At 45.7% G+C, this 19,094-nt stretch overlaps 1 long non-coding RNA gene across 6 annotated transcripts in view; it reads right to left on the reverse strand.

Moving 5' to 3' along the window:
- LOC134168093 (uncharacterized) overlaps positions 1 to 19,094 on the reverse strand; it is a 339,651-nt gene that overhangs the window by 7,707 nt on the left and 312,850 nt on the right. For 5 of the 6 annotated variants that reach the window (XR_009966399.1, XR_009966405.1, XR_009966402.1 and 2 more), the window contains exons 1-2: positions 11,400 to 11,645; positions 7,504 to 7,631 (exon numbers count right to left, since the gene is read on the reverse strand). This is a non-coding gene — a long non-coding RNA (uncharacterized LOC134168093). Of the gene's footprint in view, positions 1 to 7,503; positions 7,632 to 11,399; positions 11,646 to 19,094 lie in introns of those variants that run through there. The other variant, XR_009966403.1, reaches the window with a different exon arrangement.

Consider the following 19,094-nt stretch of genomic DNA (forward strand, 5'->3'; position numbering starts at 1 on the left):
TCAGATCCAGTTCTGATCACTGATGTAATTATAATGCATTATTTGCTGAAGTTCATGAAATGATAACAGCATAATTTACAGTATGCTTCCAGACGCTGGTCTCACCTTGAAACTAAATGCAAAGAGGCAGTAAACGATTTAAAACCAAAAAGAGCAAGTGTACTTCCATCGCTACTAATACTGGCACTAAAGCAAACAACTCATCCCTGCTAATTGCAAATGAAATTGTGCTAATTGCAGAGTTTTTGGTTTATAAATTGGCCCTAAAAGTGAGTGTGCACATTTGTGTGTGTGAAAGGGTGGGGGAACCTTCTTCCCAAACAAAGATGTTTGTTTCATATGGAGGGAAAGTTTGATTCAATCAAAAAACTGCCAGTGTTTCGCTTCCAAGCAGGAAACAAAGGGGCAGTCAGCAATTCTGGTAAGGCCCTGCCTGGGAGCTGGGTGATCTGTGCTAGTGCTTGGCTCTGTCTGAAGGACTGGGAGCCTCCAGTCACCCAGCAGAAGGATCTCAGCTAAAGGCCAGTCTCAGAATCTGGTTTGGGTTGGAAGGGACCTCAAAGCTCCTCCAGCTCCAACCCCTGCCACGGGCAGGGACCCCTTCCACTAGAGCAGCTTGCTCCAAGCCCCTGTGTCCAACCTGCCCTTGAACACTGCCAGGGATGGGGCAGCCACAGCTCCTCTGGGCACCCTGTGCCAGCACCTCAGCACCCTCACAGGGAAGAGCTTCTGCCTAAGAGCTCATCTCAGTCTCCCCTCGGGCAGGTTAAAGCCATTCCCCTTGGCCTGTCCCTGCAGGCCCTTGTCCCAAGCCCCTCTCCAGCTTTCCTGCAGCCCCTTCAGGCACTGGAGCTGCTCTCAGGTCTCCCCTTCAGGAGCCTTCTCTTCTCCAGGCTGACCCAGCCCAGCTCTCTCAGCCTGGCTCCAGAGCAGAGCTGCTCCAGCCCTCGCAACACCTCCGTGGCCTCTTCTGGACTCGCTCCAACAGCTCCATGTCCCTCTTGTGTTGGGGTTTCTCTGAACTGGGCCAGTAAATGCTGTTTCCTCACTAGGAAAAGTGTGTCAGGAATGGGGCTTTTGGATTTGTACAAGTCTGCGAGCTGCTGAACATGAGACTACGCAATCTTCCTCCCTGAAACACCACATTTCCTTCACATGGAAGAGCTCCACAAGCAACTGAGGGAACCCAACCAAGCACACCATGCTTTTAGCAGGTGGTTACTTGCTGAGCTAAAAATGTAGGATTCGTGTGATGAAGAAATGAGTCACCGCACCTCGAACAGCAGCAGGCTCTTTGGTACAAGAAGGTGGGTGAGCTGATGCTAACAGGTCTTCCTCTAGCGAGCGGGGTAGACATGATTTCCTTAAACCAAAGTCTTTCTGTTTCCATTAGCTAAACCTACTTACAGATTCTGACCTACATTTGCAAGAGCTCCAGAATGCGACAGAACCGGGGAATTTGGTATTTGCTAGAATATGCAATCCAACCCATCTGAAAACACTATCTGCTAACTGAGCAAACATGGCAATCAGAAAAGTATACAACCCCCATGCAATTGTCCTGGACTTGTTTGCAACACACTGCTATTAATGAGCATCTGGGATGAGTATGGTATCTGGTACTATGGATCTCATGATCTGTACAATAATGGCTGATTTTAATTGACTTTTGCTTCATATAGCAAATCCCAATTGGAGAAGTTCCAGGATGCTGCTAGTGAAGAACTGTGGGCGGGTGCATGTTTTGAAGTGATGGTAAACATTGTGACATATACTGTGTGTACCACATATTCTCATATGCACATTTTGACTTTTGTTGCCTTGGCTTTCACACAGCATCGCTAACAGAGACATTCCTATTTGCCAGTTTGAGTGGAAATCTGTTAATATGTGAATACTGCTCGCCAGCATGTACCACCAGCACTGGACTTCCAGTACTTCTCCCATGAAACACCCAACCCTGTGCGCTCAGAGGGGCTCTTTGCTCCCGTTTGAGCAGCACTGGTGGGATTGGGCAAATGAGGAGTGATGAGAGCTGCTATTAGAAACCATAACGTTGGGAACTTGTAACTCAGCTCAATATGATCCATTATTTACCAGTGTAACATCACCAAGAAGGTCTTGCTCCTTTACTGCCACAAATTCTTCCTTTCAAGAGATGCTGGTAGCTAATGCCAAGTTGGGTTAAGCCATTTTACCACTTAGACTACTATGGGTATTAAAATACCTTTAAAGGTCTGGGACTAACAGCCAGATTACCCGTATAATGTATTTTAATGATTAGCCAGCCCTTCTGCTTGAACTGAAAATTGCCCTGAATCCACAACAGCTCTTTGGAAACCTGGACTCAGCCAAGATTTGAACAGGTTTTTTAATCTGAGGCATTAAAAAGTCCCCTGCTACATATCCCATCCTGCTGGCTGCAATATCGTGTGGCCAATACTAGACTAACAATTTGGGTTTAAGCTCCTTCTAGAACAAACATTTGCATCACATACAGCAAATCTACGAGACATTTATAGGCGCTGAAGCTATGTGCATCCTCTCCCTACCATTAGAGTGCCCAGGGCGCAGGGAGGGTGCTGCTCATGCCATTGCCCATGGTCCCCACAGATACTCCATTAGAGCAGCATCTCCTCTTTACCACTGACATAGGCTTTTTAAAGGGAAGGCACAAAAGAGGATACACTTTTCCTCCCTGCAGCACAACCACTTCTCACAGAGACCACCTGGTTGCAGATAGCTGTTAGACAAGATTCATGCAGGAGAGATTTATGTCTGTGTGAGGGAGCCAGTGCAAAGTAGCTGCTCAAATCTGCTGTGCTGAACACACAATGAAAAAAATGCTGGTGAATGGGTGTTTCTGTGAGGTAATACTCCCATCACATCCAATTCTAACATTATCCAGCAAACTGCCTTGCCAGGAGCCTTCTTTGTATTGCAGGAAGCCATCTGTGATGGTAACTAAAATGAGAACAGAGCAGGATTCACTGTGGAACGCTCGTCAGAAGTACTCCCCTCAAGCGCACTCTCTGTGGTTCCCATGTTGTCAGAAGCAGCATCTCTCCGGAGGTGAGGAAGGTGTTACCTGCACAAGACCTACCAGAACAACCCCAAAATGGACACTGTGCCTTTCACCTACAGCCTTTCACAGGGGGTCTGTCCAACCTCTATGGCTGGAACCATAATTCGTCCTTGGCTGAGACCATTAATTGCTATGGAGATGGTGGGTGGGACAGCAGATCATTCTGAACACGTTATCTAAAGCCTCAGTTTCAGTCTTTTTAACATATCTCTTGGCAGAAAGTGCTGATTGTTTTCATTGATCTCGGCTGCTTCTGGTTTAATTTTTCTTTCTGTATCTCCAAGTCTCTATCTTGGGTCTCTTTCTTTGCCAAACTATTCATTTACTGCAGGATAATCATGAGGTTTTGTTTCAGATAACTTCCTATTTTGTCCATCTTTCCGTTCTATCGTCCATGTATTTTGCTCTGCAAATTTTGCCTTACTTTGCAGTGGCAAGTGGCTATCTGCTAATGCCAATATTACTTCTTCAGAATCCTCTTTCCTTGCATCATCCAGGGTTTAAGTGGAAAGCCTTCAGCACACTGCAAATATCACTCCTGAGAATACCCATCTTTTGAGGTAGCTGATTTTAATTAAAGAATACTCTCTCTCCTACCCCCCTCCTCTCTTTGGATTATACTTTAATTTCAGTCTCTATCACAACAGTAGATACTTCTTAGATAAAATGTATTTTCATCTCTTTTCACCCATGATTATCTGCAGTTCTTAAACACTGGGGGTCAGATGCCGGTCCCTAGTTGATGTAGTTCAGGAATAATTCTATTCAAAGGAATTAATTCAGAACAAAATTGGCATTAAGTTCAAAATAAGACAAGATGTTCATAACATTTTGCTCTTATTACCTATGCGAGAGTGAAGCTCTCAGAATTATCAGTAATCACAATTGTGGTAATAAACAATAATCTCTGAAAGGTATTAACACCTTTACCTGAGCATTTTAGACATAAATGCATTAAACTGCTGTCATAGGATGAAATGTCATTATCCTAATTTTACACAAGGGGAATAAAAGGTGGCACGAAGTTAGGAAAGCAGCTGAAAGTCATAACAAGAACTGAACCATCTCCTGATCTCCTGCTTCTAATCCCCTAAGCACAGAGAGAATCTGTTCCCAAGGGATATAAAATTGAGGTCTTGAGAGGTAATGGTTATGAAAGAATCAACACTATTCCAACACAAGTGCACTTTGAGTTTCTGCCTCCACCTTCTTGCCAAATGATGACTGAAATACTGTCGGCATCATATCTGAAATGGTTTGTGCACGATTAATTTGCACAGTCAGACCATTTCCACATTTCTCACAGAAGGGTGGTTGAAGTATGGTCCTGGGCAGACAAAGTCCAGCTACAGATTTAAAGCTTTACTGCTGCAAAGGAAGCTGGAGGGAAGCCGTGCCACTTTTGAAGCCAAAAGCAAAGCTTCTTATTACGGCAGAACATGGATCCTGGCCAGGGTCCCTATGGCTGTGAGGACCCCCTGCAACCAATCAGTGCTTCTTCATATGTAATGTGTGGATGTGCATATACATACATATCTATATGTGTGACAGTGAAGCACAGATGAATATAAACCCACAGAGAAACTATGGGATGAGTTCAAGTTGGCAAGACAGGCTTGATCTATTTTCTGTCTACTGAGTGATATGAAGCAAGTTGTTGAGTCATTGCACCAGCCATTATTATAAGATTGGTTTTCCCCCTTTTCTTTTATCTGCTTTTTGCTTCCTTGTTTCAATGCCCACTCCACAATATAGATAGGCATCTCTGCTTGGCCATGCACTTCTGATCTACACAGAATCAAAGACAAAACTATGCATGTAGGATAAGTGTAGGAATAAAATGTGCCTTGGCAAAGTGCTTGAAACTGCCTTTCTGCCAGTAAGCCATTAATTTGCACTTCTTTGTTTTCTCCAAGCTCAGAATAATTCCCATCTGCCTTGACTCACTATCTAGCACAGAAAGGAAGAGGTCCCTTTTCTGAGAATGGATGAAATAGGAAAGGTTTTGTATTAATGAAGAATGAGGCTTGGAATTCTGGGCTTTCTAACACTGGGACCAAAAATAACTTGAGGTCCTGCTATTTTAATTAACTTCATTATGACAAGTCTGCCTCTTCTCTCTGTGTATGTTTTTCCAGCTTTTGTCTTCCTGGCCTGCCTATAATATACGTATTCCCCTTCCTTCTTTCCTCTCGCTGAAGCTGAAGATGCAATCACATCTATGAGCCATCTGGTTTTCAGTTTACTCTTTTCCTCCATTGCACCGATGGGCTCTCTCGTTTTTCTGTCAGGCCAACAGTTTGGCTCCTGTTTGTCTAAGTTATGTTAACACGCTGTTCCTCTTTGGGCACTCACTCTGCCTATTGTATTTGCTGAAATTAAACACCAGGGATTGTCTTAATTTTATTTTCTTCATCAGCCCAGGGAATATCCTCTACCTTTACAGCTGCTCTTCCTCCTTTTGTTGTTCCAGGGAACATTTTACGACTCTTGCTAAATATAGGCTAATATCTTATTTTTCTGTCCTCTCCAGATCATTCCCTTGATGAATGGCCTGGGAATGTTCCTGTGCCCAGTGAGGAATCTACTCATATGGGGTCAGACCCCTCCCAAAGGAAGCGGAGGAATCCCTGCAGTGCTCCCCAAGGGACAGGAACCCACGATGAGCACAGTGAAGGGCTTGGCCACCCCCTGTTGTTCATTTCTGTTCTACACCTTTGAGTATGGGAAACCCCTTCCAGGGGTTTGTTCACCCATGAAATGAGTGGGTACATGCAAGGAAGCCTTTTGCATTGCCATAGCCAACTACCGACACAGCCCAGCAAGGTTGTGCTGGGGAGGTAGACTTGTAACCCTGAGCTGTAGCAGGCAGCTGTAGATTCCCAAGATGGCTGGAAAGTTCCAAGTAATCACAATATGGAGCATAATGTGGACTTATATTTGTTACCTTACTTCCCTATAGTGCCTCCCCAGAGTCTTCCGAGGCATTCCATTCTTTAATAACCAGAAAGTGCTCAGAGATTTTTCTAATGAAAATGATATAAGAGCACACACAGTGTTATTATTAAAACCTCTCCCTTTTTCTCTAGGAACTGCTAAAATACATTTACAGTTTATATCCTTTTTGGTGAGCATTAAACTTTCTAATTTAAAATAATAAAGCCCTGGTTTGCTTGCTCACTTTCCCTTCTGTTTCAGAAGCATAAGTCACTTTTTAAACTCCTCTTATTTTGCTGAGTGATTTTTGGATTTCAATGAAAGTAACGCTGCGGTTACGACACTTTGTGAGATAAGTAAAGAGATTTTTTTTTACAGCACAATTATGGAAATTTTAAAGAATCTTATAAATATCCTGCTATTTGCATATATGAGATAAGCATATTTTAGTAATGGCTATGACAGGCTAGCGAGGAAAATGTGTGGGACAGCTATAGAGCAAATACATCCAAACATAGCCACAGGGTGGTGGGGTGTGTATGCACGTGAGCAGAGAAGCCAATGCTCAGTGGGCACAGGATCCCTGGGAGTGCATGGGGCTCCCTAAGGAGAGGAACCACCTAAAGCTCAGTTTTTCCACTTGCAGATGCAAGATCAGCATTCTTTTTCCTCTGTAACAAGGCATTTTGGTACATCCAGATGGTGTGCACTAGATATGAGTTAATACGCTGGGGGTTGGGTTTTGTTTCCTCTTCCCAGGGCACAAAGGCTTGGTTTTGCCTGGACCTCAGGGTATAGATGTGCTGTATCTTGGCTGGCCAGGCTCGGGGCTGGGGGACATGGGAGCCTGTGGCTTGTGCTGCCCATCCCATGGGCTTTGCCTGCTTGTGGCCATCACGCCTCATAGCAGCAAGGGTTTAGAGCCTCCCTGAAGCACATCACTGATGCTAGGGCACAGCAGGCTGACGGTTACTCCAGGCTGCCCAAAGACTAACATAGCCCTAAATGTTCCTGGAAAACCCTGTCTTCAGCACAGGCCCATGTCTTCATTTAGGATGGAATGAGCATGTAGCCATAGCTGCCTGAAGTTTTCAAGAGGCTGAATGAACTGAACTGGTCTGTGCACGCTCTTATTCTTTTATGTGCCTTTGTATTTTTAAGTAAGAAATTGCTCTTCTGGTCATGCTTCAGAGCCGTTAGGAAGCTCAGAAAATTAGTGTGGCAATTTCCTCCGTCCTTTGTTGGAGAGGAAGAGTCCACACGCACAAAAACTGCACTGGCATCTCAGCTGCATAAATAGCCTAAATTGCTGTCAAACAAAAAGGCGATTTAACTAACAGAACCCCCAAACAACTGACCCCCCTCCACACACACTTTGCTGTCCCCATTAAAATGGCAGGTTTCCATTCTGTGGGTCTCCCAGCCATCTGCTTAGCCCTTGAAAGAGTCCTTGAGAAAGCCAAAAAATGAAAACCACTTACTTGCTGAAAACTAATCTTGGCTTCCTGGTGCCTCTGCTTTCAGGGGAGTTCCACTCGAGGCTTGATTTCTCTGAGTGCAGATCCTCAGTATGTCCTGAACAATTAGATGCCTTTGAGGATGTTGAAAGCTAGACATGAAAAAACAAATCAATCAGGAGGCTTGTTTGACAACTGACACTGTAATGCAAAAAACCCACCGCTAAATCACATCATCATTAAAGAAACACCCCAAAAAGCCTCAAACCCAAAGTCCAAACTTAACAGAAAATGTACCAAACAAACCCTTGCCTCTAGGTTTTAAACCAGACATTTTTCTTACCAAGTTTTCATTAGTCTGCCTAGAAAAGAGAACTGCAGAGGTACACATCAATCTTTTCCTTCCCCTGCTGAGGCAGATGACCTTTATGAGAAGCCGAAGGTCCCCGGCTTGTGCAGCGCAGCCCTGGACCCTCCAAAGGGTGCTTGGGGGTTACTAATGGATTTCCTCTGGCCCCTGGTGGCTGCAGATGCTTCTTCCTCACCAGCGAATTGGGAGGAGATGGGGTGAGAGCAGCCTATGGGGTTACGGGGAGCCTCTAAACACAGCCCTGGGCAGAAGGTGGGTGCTGGCACGAGGCATCCAAAGGCAGCAAGCAGGATGAAAGCTCCCCAAGCTGCAGGCAATGATGTTGTAGTTTTAACCAGGCTCTCACAGAAGCCTGGCCCTTCTGCAATGGAGACAGGTAGGATTACAAGCAATCACTGATTCCCAAGCAGTTGATGTTCACAGGAGAAACAGAAGAGCAAGGGAAGGGGCAGTTTTGCCTGCTCAGCTAATGATCCTTGACTCTCTTACTTTGTGTTTGCGGTGGCCACCACAGCGAGGTCACACATGAAACTGTGGAAGCGCGAGGTGTCTTTATTAAACGTATCAATGGAGTTTATTAAATGGAACACAGGGTACTGGGTAGTGTAAGCTACCGCTGGATGGGCTCCGGGTCACGCAATCCTCCCGCCTTCGTGTCACCGGCTCTTGGATTAATACCATGAGCTCACAGCATGGGCCTGATTAGAAGGCCGGGTCCCAGATGGTTTTACCTCTGCCCTCTGTTAAGTCTTTGTTTGCAACGTGAGCAACAAGCTTTTCAGCTCATCACCACGGCTCCACATTCAGAGTGCTCAGGTCTTTAACCACCTCCGGCAGATGCCGTGTTCAAAACCCCCGTCCGGCAGGAGCAGGGCACAGAGGTGGAATCATTATCTCCTATTGTCCCACAGACTGTTTGGGCTCTGGAAATTCTGCCTTTTTGAACATTTTTTGCTTTTCTTTTTATCTTCCCCCCCCCCCCCCCCACTTTTCTTCTCGTTTTCAACCTGCACCAGGAGGGCAAAGAGAAAAGGCTGCTGAAAGACGTTTTTAGCTTGCTTTCTCTCAAGGGATTCCAGTTCATGGCAATCAAACTAGTCGCTTTGACAGGAAAAAGTAGTGAGTTAGAGACCCTTCATCGTAACAAGGCACTTTTCCTCTTTGGAGCCCCTGGATTGCTTGCACAGACTGGGGAGGGCCAAAGATGGAGAAAGCCAAGAAAAGCTCAGGCTGCGCTGAGGGGTGAGGGAGTGTTCCATGTAATTCATGGCATGCAGATGGGAGGAAGGGATTTGGCATGATGGTGATCACTGTGTGATTAGAGGTGACAGGAACAGTAGTGCATGGCTGTGCCTACAGTACTTGTTAGCAGACTGCTGGCCTCTCAGAAAGAGGGGTATCTCCTTGTTAAATACAATACTTGAAAAATTAAGTGGATGGGACTCTGTAAAATGGAGAAAAGAGCAAAGGAAATCAAACATGAGGACTTTGGAACTGCTGGGTGACACCGCTCTTCTAACAGCCACAACAAAGCATGACTAGATGTGGAAAAGTGGGACTAATGCAGCTTTAAGCCATCCCAGTTCTGGATGATCAGGGAACTAGGACATCTCAGGGACACAGGCCATGCTGCTGTCCAATATTGAGTGTATCAAGGCCCATTCAATGGTTTTATCACACTGACCACTCATACGGACTGCACAATGTGCTTTGCTCAGACAGAGGAAGTCCAAACTAGCCAGGAGGAGGATGCAACCACCTTGGGCAGCATCACTGACAGCTCTGCTCCTTCCAGTCCTATTCTCCCTACTGTAACACAAAGGGAACTCCACATAGACCTTGCCCTGATACAAGAGGCAGAAGAGAAAGAAGCCAAGCACTGTTAACCATGTTCCCAGCTTTGGCAGCATCAATGCCCAACACAGCAGCTGGAAGAGCTATTCTTACACATGACAGCAAATCCATGTTTCTGGGCTGATCCAAGCCTAGTGACTGGTTAACAGTCACTCTTTTATGTGATTTTAAAAAATAAAGAACATTTTTCCTGTAGCTTAGCCTTTTTCTGCTCTCCAAAGCTTGGGCTGTGATTGATGAAACTGCCTCGCGTTGTCAGAACTTACTTGAACTAATATACAATGGAAATGCCTTTATCTGTGCTAATGCCAGATCCATGCCAGCCCAAGTTGTGTTTCTTTCCAGGAAACCCATGATATACACCTGGCAGCCTACTTGCCATTCTTCATGTTGGTTATTTACTGTTCTCTACCTTTTATCTATTCTATGAACATTTTGCCCTAATTGCTCAGCTATTTCTTGATAATCCTACTGCAGTTTGTCAAATCCTTTTATCCATTAATCTGTGAGACCCTTCAGTTGCTATTCAACTGCTACAGAGGTTTTTCACCACCAATGGCTGTCAGTCACATCTCCCTTCATGTCATGGTCTTAAAAGGAATATAATCACGGCTGACCGTAGTCATTTGTGGAGCCAATTAGATGGGAACACCACATCCTAACTTTTACTGTTCACCTGTACTAACACCCTTAAAGCTTCCTTTAGAAGCCAAGTTCTTCCTACCCCGAGGTTTGTGGGTATTCTGCTGTGTGTAGTTTTATTCTTAGCTGGGCAAAACCCTCATTCAGCAAAATGAAATCCTTCACCTTTGTTTGCTCCCACCTCGGGGCAGCACACCTTACAATGCAGCTTGGGATTCCTGCCTCTTCTACTGAGCGAGGCGAGACCTGCCCCACTGCCTCCTGCTCTTCTTTACATGGACTGGAGCAAAACTCCTGCAAGCCTTATCTTAGGGGAGCTTGAACCACCTGTAAAGCAGAGTTCTGGCTTATGTGGATACGTTTTGACAGAGACAATTAAACCTGCACAGGCCACTGCACACCAGGAGGCTGCAGAATCTGACATGTTCAGCACACTCCGCCATGAATATATGGAGGTGCTGCGTCCCATGCTCTTTCCCAGGTCTAATTCCTAATTCATTAATCTGAGGTTCCCTTGTGCCAACCAAGAGCTAGACATGCATCACCTTGTGCTGTATTGAACACAATGTATTCCAAGCAAGCATGACTGGTGTGTTGTGCCATTGGCCTTCCTCCAACGATATCATCCTCATTCCTTTTGACAAGGAGTTGTGGTGTCAGTAAGACTGAAGATACACAGACAATTGCCTGGAACACGGGCTTTTGTGCCAGATTGGCACCTCCTTCCTGGCTAAGAGAGGCAAACCACATATGAAGAGGGTTCCTGCATTCAGAGAGCCCACCACTGCAGCCTGGGCTGGGGCTGGCTTCAGCCGTAGCCAAGCTGCCTGGTTCTCTGCACCCTGCTCCCACTGCCTAGCTTTCTCTAAGAGCTTAGCTGGATGACGACTCACTTCAGTGAGCATCAGAATAAAACCCTGCATACAATTAAATGTGCCTTGCAGCGCTCTTCGCTAGGCAGAGCGGTGGGGCTGGGCAGCGTCTGCATTAATTCCACACTCTGTTTATCACAAGTCTGGCCTTCAATACCTAGCATTGCTCCTAAATATATTACCTCTTGTTGCACTAATTGAACCTTTTGTCTGTTGGCTTTAAATCCTTCTTCCTGGGTTGCAGCCAAAAGCTTCTCTCCGCTGACAGGCTTGTCCTTCAGAATCCCTCCAGTTCAGGTATGATCCATATGTGATGTTACATGCTCCCTGGACCTGCAGGCTGCTTTCTCCCACATTCAGATGATGCGGATGTGACAGGTCACAGGAGCTTGCAAAATCCTTGAGGAGCTCACGTGCAACAATTTTGCTTCTCCAGAAATGCAAAAACCACAAACTTTTACCAACATTTCACTGCTGAAAGAAAAATGCATTTGCTAGCTCCATGTCTGAAAACCACTTAGCTCCTTGTACTACTGCAGCCGTAATTTCTGACATTTTAACAAGGAGAGGTGATGTTTGCGGAGCTACAGCATTTAATGCTCTGAAATCCACAGGCAGATGCATCTTCCTATCTCCCTTTAATACCAGCCACCCTGGGAATTACACCCACTGGGTCACTGCACTGACATTCCTTGATCCACCAGGCTTTCTGGGCTCTGCTTGGGTACTTACATCCTTTCTGCAGTCTTGGATCAAGCCCCGTTATTAAAGCAAAGGCATTAATCTTTCCATACTCCATAGTCCAACTTATCTCAGGCTTATGCTTGCAGAAAGGTAACTCACCCTCATCGTGAGGTGGTCTGACTATTTCAGGAACCTTTACAGGAGTACATCATTTTGTATGTAAGGCAATTAGGAGCGCTTCTCTTTCTGCATTATCCTTCCAAAGTTAGTCAGATCTAAGGTAACCCATTTTGTTTCAGGAATAGTTGCTGAAAAGCCCATTTTTATTATCCTGCACATGACCCTGAATACAAGAAAACTCAGCCACGCTCTGCAGTGAGCAGTTTGCACTGGGAGAGGGTGTAGGAGCAGAGCTGATACACTCCCTGCACCACAGGAGACCACTGTACACTCTTGTCTCCATGATGTACTTCGTAGGCACCCACGCTATCACAAAATAGCAATTCCAGTAGTCACTGAGGCACCAGAATCTAATAACAGCTCGGGCTCCCAGTATCTCGGTTTTCATTGCTACTGCACAGTTCTGCCAATTTGTGCATTAAGACTCTAATGGGTTTTATAGTCCACCTAGCCAGGCCTTCTCCCAGGCTCCGTAGCTCCTTCCAAACCCTGTTTCACATCTACTTCAAATCCCATTTCCAAGACTTATCCAGTAGAGGCAAAACACCCGCTGCCTTCCTGCGGGCAGAGTGCCACACACTGCAGGACTGCAAAGTTCCCTCTCATCCTCCAGAGCTTTGGGCTGGTTTGTCCTCATGACCCTGAGTAGTGGAAGTTATTATCACTGCTACCAATGGCTTTGACCACATTTGTCTCTAGTTCCTTTTCTTTCCAAAGAACCCTCCCAGCCCCCCATTTATGTCAGCAGAGTTCCAGGTCCTGTTGTCATGCCTAACCTCTAGCACTGCGATTCTGAATCCCCGTTTGGAATCAATGGGCCCTCAGGCTCCCCCAGCAATAATGCAGCAGCTATCCCAGGAGTTGTTTTCTAGCAGTAATGATTCCAAACCCTCATCTGGGTTTTAATTTTCTTTCAGCTTCAATGCCAAACCAGTTCAAAATCCCAACACTCATCATAACAACCAGAGCCTACTTTCTCTCCCCACTGCAGGGAGCAGTGCCATGCAGAGTCCAATCAGTGGGCATTCTGCCAGCATTAGTTCCAGGATTTCCATCAGAATTGGTCTAACTGGGCTGTTTGCCTAAAGCCACAATCCACTCCACACAAATATCCCCATTCCATAGTGAAAGCTCAGCTTGGAGTAGTAACCAAGTCTTTCAGTGGTCTCTCTTTCATGCTGGTCCCTGTCTCCCTGCATTAGCGGCATTCTAAGCCATGATGGGATCCCCCATCTATACCATGACAGGATTCTCTTTATCCATTTATTTACTCTACTTATTACAGCTTGTAGCTCATTATGCAAAGGACCATAAATTCCTGGGGTACGGCCTGGGTGAAATGGGATCATTCTACATGTCTCCATCCCCGTCATCACGGTCACTACTCCTTTCCCAGTCAGCACTGCAGTCAGTCTATCCAGTACAGCTGACAACTTATGCTTATTTTTCTCACTTGCTTGCTTACTGGAGTCTCAGAACTCAAGTGTTCTTGTTCACCCTATGTGGCAATGATTTGATTTCTATTCCTGCGCTGCTCAGCCTCTCACAGCCTCGCGCTCATGGACTTGACTGCTGGGTTGCCACCAATCTGCCACCAGTAAAATGCAGTCTGGTGATGCCTTCAGACACCCCTTTCCCTGCCAGCATGGAGCAGAATAAAAATGGCTTGGTTTATATCTCTTTTACTGCACAACACTGGAGAAGCTCAGCATGGCTCGTACTGCCTTGTACCAGGCAATGTGGGGGCATTTCCATGTGCATTAATATACCTAAACGCCAAAGCTGAGGAAAGACCAAGCCTGACAGCGGTGAGTCCTTGTTCAGATCTCTAGATGGAAGACAGCATCTTTTGGCTGCTGATGAGGACTGTGGTGCCCATGCACTATTACATCCTCTGGCTTCCCTTATACAGTCTAGTTTCAAAGGAAAACACTCCTCATCTGCCAGTCCCAACCCTTTGTCTCTAGGGTTAGCTTTGCAAATACAGCTTTGGGTGACTATATTATGTACGACTAAATGATCAGGCTGTGAAACAGACACTAGTTTCCAACAGTTTTCCAGCCTGCTTACTTCAGATCTACCCATTTGCTTTGGGCTGGCAGGAGACCCACTGTGTGCCTAAGATACTCACGGTAAGCTGTGCTGTAGCCCATGTCATTTTCTGTATCATAACCCTTCTTATGAATGATCTTCTCACCTAGCCTCTGTAACTCCTCCTTGCTCATCCTATGTGCTCTTCCCTGTGAAGGTGGTGAGGCACTGGAACAGGTTGTCCAAAGAAGTGGTAAATGTTCCATCCCTGGCACTGTCCAAGGCCAGGTTGGAGAGAGCCTTGAGCAACATGGTCTAGTGTGAGGTGTCCCTGCCCATGGCATTGGAACTGGATGATCTTAAGGTCCCTTCCAACCCATTCTATGATTCTATGGCTTTATGATTCTATGGTTCTATGACAGAAAGCTGTAGAGCTCCTTCAAAAACATGTTGCTGAACATGGGAAGCACACAGAAAACAGATCTTCCTGCCCTTTTGTGGCATAACCCGTGAACCACACCGCCCTTGGCTGTCAGGCAGGGTATGGTGCCTGAAGGACCATGCAAAGAGCAAGGGCTCACCTGCCCCATGGTGGTCCTCCTGTAGTGTGTGGGTCCCTGATGGCACTGGTTCCTCTGCACGTCTGCTCATACAAGTTGTGATTTCCCATGCTACACTGTGGCAGCGACGCTGCTCATGCAGTGAAGGACCCTGTGATTTGTGGCCCTATAAAAGCTGAAAAACTCCATCATTGCCTTTTATATATAATTGAAAACACAATAATTGACTGCAGTGTCAACTAAAGAAGGCAGGCAGCACCCTTGGAGATACACACACACATTGACGGGCACACACACACACACAGAGCCTCCTGCTGCCAGCCAGGCAGTGCTGCGTGACTTGTCTTAATGGAAGGCTTAAAATAAATCAGAATTATTTCCAGATTAGAGGGAGAAAAAGCCCTGTGAAGATGTTTCAGCCCAAGCACAAAGCACACAAAGGGAGCAGTCTCTTTGCCAGGCAGCACTGCGTTTTCTTTCCTGCGGTCCTTTGCTCTCTGCCCTCCTGCTCCCACAACCTGGCTTAACCTTCTTTTTCTGTCTGATGCAGGTGAACACAGCGCATTGTGAAGCTGCTGCATCCACCCCGGTGTGTCTGTGAGCAGTTATGTGCCTCTCAGACTTTCTGCTTTCATATTCTTCACAGAGGTTTCAGCCAAGCTCCCCAGACCAATGTGGCTCCTTTCTGAACTCAGTTTCTACAGCTTTCAATACCCATCTACAACCATGGTACCTAAGACCATAAATTCTATTCCTCCCGGTATGACCTAACCAAGACCTAATCCTACAGAGCATTTGACTCAAGGCCATGGCATCTGGCAGAGTCCATAGCAGGGGATCAGGAATACACAGGAATGTTGTCCATGTCTTTGCCAGCTCAGGGCTCACAAATGCATCACACCTGATGGATCTGGTGCTCCCACCTCTGATGCTCTGAATATTGGTATTTCAGAGCAAAACTAAAAGGTTTTCTCTTCTGCAATGGTGGGGGAACCACTGCAGGCAACTCAGTCATTTCAGTGTCACAGCACATGGGAACCCTGCATGATTTCCCTGGTGCTTTCACTGGAGAACAAAGCCTGGAAGACACGCTGCATGGTATCTCACACAGCATAGGCATGAAGGAGATGGGAAGGGTGAGATGGGCATTGAAGGAGATGGGAGGAAAGAGGGACAAAGAGTGAAACAGAATCAAAACCCCTTCCCCAAACCCCACCATCACCCCCCCCTTCATCTCTTTACACTGGGAGAACTGCCCAAGTGTGTCATTTTGTTTACCTCGGGTGCTTTTAGGGCAAATCATAGAAACAGGCTGGTTTACTCTCTTTTTTAGGCAGTTTCACTTTCAGCTCCTTCTGCACAAACAACACGCTACAATTTGGGGGTTGCAAAGGCTGCAGGGAAATATTGATTTCCCCACAATAACACTAAAACAGTTCGACCCAACATTTTCTGAAGGCTTTTACAAAACATACATTTTGAGGGACAAGCCTGACTTGACAGACGACTTTTAAAGAGCGCTGCCTTTCTTGCAGCTGCAGCAGAGCTGTTATTTACTCCTTCTTATTACAGAAAGAGAATTGTTGGTGCTGGAAATGCCTTTTACTTAGGTAAATAGCTCTAAAGTTCCAGATTATCTGGCTATGGGAAAAGGTGCAGTGTAAGGCAAGGAAAGTTCTAATTATTCAGCTAATTAAAAAAGCCTTAATTATAATATGGAATAATTAATTTCTTTTGATACTTACAACTCAGACACTCCCTTGTATACCTCAGGGGTCCAGAAGTCTTAGTGAATGTAACAATGGGAACTGCTTCTTAGAAAAGCCAGCTGTCTCTAAGGCTTTTCTTAGCTTGGCAATAGTTCTGTATATGAGAATAGGGACTGATGGCCAATAGCATAGCTATTCCTGAGCCATCAGATCTCAAATGCAGAAGGTCATATGCCACCTCCGCTATCAAAGCATTCCAAAAAAAGACACCAAAGTACCATGAAGTGCACTACTGCACTGCGCAAACCGCAGCTCAGCTCGGCTCAGCATCACAGCTCCAACCACAGCCCCCTGTGGGGTACCACTGGACTAGGAACTCCAGAGCCGGTCTTTCTTTAAAGCACTCTGTCCCACAGCCTCATCAGACTTCCTTCCTGCCTTGTGAAAGTGCTCCGTGTCATCCAGCCAAGTGACAGTCCAGGAGCAGTGCTGTTCCTACACCAGCTTTAATGTGCCTTCTGCCAGCGCTGCGCTCACAGGGGCACCGGGGATCACAGCTAACCCCTCCAGAGATGAGTAGCCCAGATGGACACACAGGGTCAGGGGATGCCAAGAGGGAAAGGAGGCTTATACTTCCACTCAAAGCCATTGCAGGGACCTTCTCCCTCTTTATGTGCCATTTGCCTCAATTAGAGAGCCCTAATCAGTGTAATGCAAGGTAACAGATCTTAGCTTCTATCCTCTCCTTCTGGGTGGTGACTGATGTTGCCACCTCCTCTGACTTCTGGGGCTTAGCTGCTCCTCTTGGCCAGGAAAACAGTCCAACTATGAAGGACGTGGGCTTTATTTGCACCCTAGTCCCTCACATCCAAAAACATATGCAGTGTCAACTGGGGTGGGAGGGGAAGCTAACAGACACCCTAAAGTCAGCTGGGAAACACTGAATATACTCAGATGTTATAAACCTTGAGAGTAAGGGATGGAGGAGTCAGTGCAGGGCCGCTGGGTCTGACAAGAAAGGAGCTATTTCTTGGGACGTTTGCCTTTTTCCAAAGTTAGTCAATAGAAAAGGCTTGATTCAGTGAGGGCCTGCAAAGAACTGCTCTGGGAGATAAGTATCAGCTAACGTATTACTCTAGCATTCAATACACCATCACTTTTCTGTGTTCTCCCTTTACACATCAGTGTAAAGCAGCCACTGGGAAGTGTGGCATGCCCAGGGAGAACCTGCTGACATGGAGCCAGCAGAGACTGATCTTTCATGCTATGCTGACTCATTTCTTCCAAAGAGCATCTTAAAAGGCCAGATTTCTGAGAGCTTTTGACACTCTCAGGTGCAGCATCTCAGCCTTAAAGTTGGTGACACTTCAGCACTATCTCTACCTTTCCATGTTTCCTACAGCACATCATGCAAGAGGATCCTTCCCCACCCCTTCATCCTCTTGGAGGCTTCTGGAGGTCAAGGCAGGACAATAACACAACACACAGTTGTTATATGCATGGTGATGGGCACTCAGTGGAACTGATTGTTAATATTACTCATAATGAACAATACATTTGCCCCATTTCTGCTCCTGGTGGAACGCTAATTCCCAGTGAAAGCAGTTGTGGCATCTTATTTCTTGCTCAAGGCTCTAAATCTCTTCTCCACCCATTCATGTGTCATAGATAAGAGCCGCATTTACATCCCGTCAGTCACAGCCAGCTGCACAAGGAGGTGATGCCACTTCACGCAGGTTCGTTAGCAATGCAAGACCCTTGCTCAGAACAGTAAACTTCTTTCTGGCATCTTTGATGGCAAAACAGGAAAAAGAAAATTCAATTACATTTCAAACCCTAATAAAATTCACTTATCTTTGCTATTTTTAAAATATACCCTGCATGTGCCACTCACACGCGATCGTCTCCCTCTTAAAATGCAGTAAACCTTGTGTGCATCCTCACTCATCTCCTCTGTGAAGAATTAGACAGAATTAATAAGCTGGGATATTTGAATAAAATCCTTTTTATTTCATGGCCTAATTTTACTTCCATAAACTCTGCATTTATAGCAACCTCATAAATTACCAATGTATGTGGGAAATAAATACTCCTTGTCTCTCCTACTAAGCCTGCAGACTTAGCGAGCACATCTCTCAGAATCGCAGGAAAAGGAAAGGATATTTTCTTTTTGACTCATTCAACTGGAAATACAATTTTGAGAAAAGCAAAGCAGTGTTTCCCTTTCACTGTTTCCATTTCATTTGGGCTGATAAATGCCTCTGGGACACAGCATTTCTGGTTTTACTTTTTCTCAGCTGTCTGTCTTTCTCTCTTTCTCCCTCTTCCCCCCTGTTTCAACTGGCCTAAAAATAAGCCTGGCAGCTGCAGAGTGTTGGCTGTCATAGGGATCGTTGGTATATGACCTTCTGTCCATAATGGAAGAGGTCTGGTTTCCTCTAGACAGGCACTGAGCAAGCTGAAAAGCGGTTTGACTATCTCCACTGATGGCATTAACCAAAGGATGTTTCAGAGATGTCAACATCCCATGGTTAGGTAGGCAGCCAGATGTGAATGATGGGACTTCATTACAAACAGTCCTATCCAATAAAAGCATGTTAAGACTTCGAAAGAAAAGAAAGCCACTGTGAATTCATGTCCTTCTTTCTGCTGCTGCTGGCAGCAAGGCACTGAATTAGTGTGAAAATTGAGCAAAAATTAATCTTTGCTTCAT

The sequence above is a fragment of the Pezoporus occidentalis genome, unplaced genomic scaffold (genome assembly GCF_034315485.1).
Source record: "Pezoporus occidentalis ecotype Australia unplaced genomic scaffold, CSIRO_AGI_Poc_V1 ctg30, whole genome shotgun sequence".
Lineage (NCBI taxonomy): Eukaryota > Metazoa > Chordata > Aves > Psittaciformes > Psittacidae > Pezoporus > Pezoporus occidentalis.